At 41.2% G+C, this 5,934-nt stretch overlaps 1 pseudogene; it reads right to left on the minus strand.

Annotated features, from left to right (window-relative positions):
• Positions 1–1,389: 1,389 nt before the first annotated feature.
• LOC147529285 (calcium/manganese antiporter SLC30A10 pseudogene) lies at positions 1,390–1,923 on the minus strand (annotated as a pseudogene).
• Positions 1,924–5,934: the final 4,011 nt, after the last annotated feature.

Below are 5,934 nucleotides of genomic sequence, written 5' to 3' on the forward strand. Positions count from 1 at the left end.
TTCAGTTAATTCCCTAATTTCCAGACACTCTCCACCTTTGATTTTAAGTGCTGATGTGTCCCCCCTCCCTGACTTCACCCAGAGGCACAATTTTCTGCTAGGATGAAACAGTCTTTCTTCCACGAAGCCATCACAGACAGAGACTAAGACTTTGTGAGGAACTGCTGACAGTTCCTAACATAAAAGCCCATTAAATCTCCCCACTAATTACATATCACCACAACTCTTGTCTAAGAGCAGCTAAAATTTTAAACAGTTGGGTACCTAAACAAGTAGACAAATTGTGCCTCTGGTTTCAGTGTTAAAGCTTCAGTATTGTTTGGAGGTATCTTTAATAATGAACAGAAATATTTTCCACTTTTAAGTCCTGCAGAAAACACATTAAACACTGAAGTGTAAATTAACAAACTTAGAAGTTTGTTAGTTTGTGGAGTTTCTAGCTCCAAAGCCCTGTGCAGCCTGGAAATCAAATACAAGACTCAGCTTACCTCACCTAGAATGGTTCCTAACCGCAGCTGCTTTTTTAGATGAGTTCTCTCAGCTGTCCCCCCAGGATGTCCAGTTAACCCTTTGCAAATGTCTCGTTCCTATCCCAAATGAGATATTTTAAGAAATATGTTTGGATGTGTGTGTATATATACGTGCAGAGAGAGCAAACAATGCATGTATCGTGTCAAATAAAGTGAGATATTTTCTGCAGGAATAAGAAAACAGTCCCTATCCCTCCTCCCAAATGTAGAAATTTGAAAATCCTATGCTAGGAGAAATAAACTGAAAGGCTAAACCTCTGTGCACTCAACAGAACCTCCTGCAAAAGATTTATGTAGCAGAGTGTCACTGTTTCTCCCCGTCACTCCCTAAAGCCCAGATGAACAAACACCAGCAAAGAATACTTCAGCTCTGTATTCACAGTTTTTTTGGTCAGCATTCAAATGTTCTCAAAACAGTTGTCTTTTACCCCCAAATCAAGGAAAGCTGAAGCTCTCCTTTTTCCCTTACCTATGCTTTTGTCTTGTACAAACTGTGAACACTTCTCAAAAGATAACCATGTCCTAGACAAAAATTACGGCGGAATTACTAAAGCATGGAGAGTTGCTGATTGTGGAAGATGGGTATTTCAGAATTAGGTATTTCCTAATTAATATCTCCTTAGGGTAGCAGTACACCTTGTCCTGTGTTTGGCCAGCCAGCGGAGAAAATTCCTTTTGTAGATCACTGTAGTCTTTAGAAAGTCAACACATACACTACTTAAACATTAATTACTGAGAAGCACATGTGCTGATAGGTGCCTTGCAGGATAAGCAGGAAACAGGTGCAGGTTCAGACGTAAAATCCACTACCCTCGCTAACAAAGGAACGAAGAAAACTGCAGCGTTTTACTCGCCCATCTCAGAGGAGCAGTAAACAGTCTCTAGAAAAGCCATTAAGCAGAAGCGTAGAGGGCTGGGAACATCGAGCAACCGCGTCAGGTGATTTACCTGTTTCGGTGTCGCCTTGGGGAGCACGACAATAGCAGCAGTCCATGAAGATAACATAGTTGAACACATTGAAGAGCAGACCTGAAATCCCAATAATGAGGACGAGCAGTGCTTTCTCAGTCTTCTGAGGATTGATAAACCTCTTGATTGCCTCGACGAAGATGCTAAACATCAGAGCGGTGGCAAAAACTGTGTTGCCAAAAGCTCCCAGCACATCTGCCCGGCTGAAGCCGAAAGTGTTAGCCTTGTGCCACCTGATGCGACTGAACCTAACGCCAAACAAGCCGATGATCATGGAGATCAAGTGAGAGAGAACAGCAAAGGCATCGGAAGCTAAAGAGAGAGAATTGCCAACGTAGGCTACTGAGATCTCAACAGCAAAAAGCACAAGGCTCACCACGCACATGAGGATGAGCCTGCTGCTCCTGCCCGAGTAGCGGCCCATTTCGCTTGCTCCCTTTCCCTTACTCTGTGGTTCTGCAAGACAGAGCTGTGCGAGGAGCAACTCGCTGCTTGTGATTCTGTCCTTCACCTGTCAGTGCTGCTCACATGCGGGAGCCACTTTTATAGGAAGCAGTAAAGCAATAAGTCAGTTTAAAGGGCAGTTTAGCAAGATTCGTCACGTGGAGGCAGCCTGAAGGGTCCAGTGCTGTAGGGGTTCCACCCTTAAGAGGCTTTTATTTTCCTACGAAAACAAAAATAAACCAAGAGAGACTACCAGGAGCACCAGTGCTTGCTAATCTAGCCCACGTCACTGTCCTAAAAAAATGAATAAGGCCCAGACAGGAGACTGTAAGAAGGTGGCTCAGGATTTTAAGCAGCTAAAGAAAGCATTTCTTCTGCATAAATCTTCCCTCTGATGTCTGCTTTGGCCATTTCTGTTGCCAGCAACTTTAGTACTGAGAAAATACTACATAGCTGTGATAGAAGACATTTGAAATCCATGTTGGGTTGACATTATTTTTAAGAACATGGTAAACATGAAGTGCCTGTGAAGGTAGTCGAACATGTTGTCCATTGAGCAAGTTTCAAAGACAACTGTATTGATCTTCCATTTTAGCAACCTAGAGTTCGCAACTGCTTGTACTTTTGGCACGTTTTGACGTTGCCCATGGATATGGAGCAAAGTTGGAGGCCATTTTCTAAATACATGACCAGTAAACACAGAAGCTGAGCTTTAACAATAAACCCAAAGTGCATCGTTTATTTCCCATTTAGAAAATCCTGCCTATCTCAAAATGCCAAAGCAATCCTCATACGGTTGCAAGGATGAGTCAGATTTGGGGAAAGCACAAGCAGACGTTAAGGGGGAAATAAGAGCTGCAGAAGTCCTAGCTCGTACTTGGTGCTGTTTCTGGAACAGGGTAAGACCCTGAAGCAGTAACTTTCTTCTGTCACTCATTGTAGTACCTGTTGAGGCCCTGAGTGTATGTGTAAGAGTTTATGCACTCAGACCCCAGTGAAGGAAATCCAGCTGCCAGTAGCACACTAGGCAATATGGACGATAAGACCAGGTGCCTTCCTTGAAAATTTTATGATCCAGTTTTTGTTTGAAATGCCCATCTGCGTACATACATACACACAGTTAGTTACAAGATAAAACGGAAGGAAATTACATGCAGTACAGCTGTAGAGAGATAAGGGAATAATCCTGATAACCTGAACTGACCAATTGCCCTTGCTGGCCTTAGACTTCCCAAGGTGAATTAACTTTAGGTCAAACCCACAAACGCTCACCCCCAATTTTCGTTTATTTTTTGCTCACAGAGTTTGAACAGCAAAATTATTTATGTTTAAAGTCCAGTTTGTTAGAAGCCTTGCCTGCCAATGGATGCAATTTTTAACATTTGGTCATTTGTTTACCTACACAGTGCAGCTGCAGCTCTTGAGATTTCCCCACCACCACCTTTTAAGAACGCCACCAACCCTGGTAGGGTGAATTAGTAGAACTAATTACAACATTGAAACTGATACTTGTTCTTCTTCCTCTTCATCCCTTCATCCTCTCCCTCCTGTGTTATTACTTCTATTCCACCTATTTCTATGGTGTTTTCTTCCTTCTTATATTAAAGTAATGTACAACTACTTAATTATTTTATTATCTGAACTACAGAGCACGAAAAGCAAGCATTTTTTTTCAAGAGTTACTCTCTTTTCTATGGGAACAGACCAAGGTCTAACTTCAGAGCTCTCAAATGTCCTGCCTTACACAAAGTTTCAACTACCAAAACATGAGATCGAGGTAAATGATGAAGCATTCCCTTTGCAGCAGAGCTAAAATGCTCAAGTACGCTCTATTTTGTCAATAAGAAGCAGCACCACATCAAGGCAGTCCCACTACACCCCACCTGACCATGCTATTTAACCCAAATTTATCAGTATATAACTATAAGAACTAAGGAACATTAAGAACTGCAGTTCTAGCATAAACACAAAGCAGTATCATTTCATCAACTGTAGTGTGTTATTCTGATTCATATACTTACTTTCCAAGAGATACAACTTATTAAGATTCTGAAAGTTTTTTTATACCATTATAATTAAGAGTATTAATGTTTCTGTAACACTTTACAGATAGTTCAGATTGTGCTTCTGGTGTAAGGATACTTGAGACGGATGGACGTGTCTCTCCCAGGTGGGCGCTAGCCTCCCTTCTGTGGAAGATCACCACAAGGAGATCTGCAGGTGAGTCATCCACCTTCTATACACATCAAGCCCTACTATGATCAGGAAGAAACATGTTGGGGAGAAGAATTAAAGAAACCAAACCAAAACAAAACAAAACCAACAACAAAAAGAGCCGGGCTTCCATGAAAGCTCTGGCTTCAAACAAACCCATTTGTAGGTTGACAGCAACTCATTTCTAAGAACAGTGTTGTCAACATGTTTACTAATGAATTTGATCAAGTCAACTGGTTGAAGGTTAGCTGCTTGTTCAAACTGATAAGGTTGCAGCAGTGTTAGAGACTGCATTTAGTTTTGCCTTTCCTAGGTTCTGCGCTGTGCTATTAACAGCTTCCACATCTTATTTTTAAAATACTAGTGTTGTAGAGTGTTTCAATGCAAGCTGAAAGCGCTCATCTATTCTTAATTATCTGTTCTGCTCTGTCAAAAAATCTTGGTGCTCTCCTGTCTCTTATGCCTGAGGACACTGAAGCTGCTGGTTATTGCTTCTCCCTTTCCCCCAGCATGAGTGTGCTGCAGGAGGCAACACCTCTGAAGACTAGTCTCAGTTACCCATCATTTGAGGCCGGGAGAACATCCCTTTGGTCTTACTACTTACTCTCCTTCTCAAAGTATAATTCCAGTCAGTGTTAGAGACAGCATACCAGGATAGAAAGACCTTAGGGCCACTCTTCCAGTACGTCAACTGAAAACCAAAGATGAAGGCATGCATTAACATATCACTCCACAAATCCTTTGCTCATTACTACCCCTGAAACTTTGACTATATAGTGAGAAAATACCTAGACAGATGAATGCAACATAGATGACTTTGAAATGCAACTGCAGCAATTACCTGCACGACTAATCACCATCCAAGGAATATTACAGAGAATTTCTAAGTGCTCAGGCATTCTGAGCAAGCTAATCTGAAATATTTCATCGTTTTTTGCACTTTTCTCTGACAAACTGGGGTACTATCACAAGGTGCATGATCCTAAACTGGACAGGCCACTGGTTCAATCTAATATTCAATATTTTGACTAAGAAGGCTGACCACAGGTATCTGGGTCATGCATGCTTTTGAAAAGTAATTTTTTTTCTAAACTAATTTCATAACTCTTCAACATCTAGCCTTCTGTGCTAAAGCAACACATAATAAGTGCAGGAACAGCAAAAAGGTTTTATGGAACATACAGGTATAACCACAGGCTAAAATCTTTAGCACTGAAAATACATCTCTACAGATTGCTTTTGCATTACTCATTGCAGTATCACTGAGAGACAGCTGTAAAATGCCAATCTATAAGATAAGAGAAACAAGGCTTTGCAAAATATCTGCAAGAAATGGCATTCACGTGCATCTTGCTAACGACGTGGCATTTAATCTAAGATAGCCTTTCAAACTTGTTTTACGATGGGCTGAAAATATTCCTTGAAACACCTGTCTCCAGAGGCAGTTTTCAAAAAGGGTAGCATTTACCATGCCTGCAAGTTAGCAGCAAGTCTGTACTGAAACTTGAAAAATTTGAAGGCAAAATGAAAGGAAGATGTTGTACCTACAAAGTTTATGTTGGCACGCTAAACTGTGCTATAGAGTGTTTATGACATTCTCTCCAATTTTTCAGGTGTTTTCTCAATGTACAAGAAAATATACGCACCAAATCGGAAAAAAGATGTAAGCAAAGAGTAGAATCATAGAATCATAGAATCGTTAGGGCTGGAAGGGACCTTCAAAGGTCATCTAGTCCAACCCCCCTGCAAGGAACAGGGATATCTCCAACTAGATCAG

The sequence above is a fragment of the Tauraco erythrolophus genome, chromosome 2 (assembly GCF_009769465.1).
Source record: "Tauraco erythrolophus isolate bTauEry1 chromosome 2, bTauEry1.pri, whole genome shotgun sequence".
Taxonomy (NCBI): Eukaryota; Metazoa; Chordata; class Aves; order Musophagiformes; family Musophagidae; genus Tauraco; species Tauraco erythrolophus.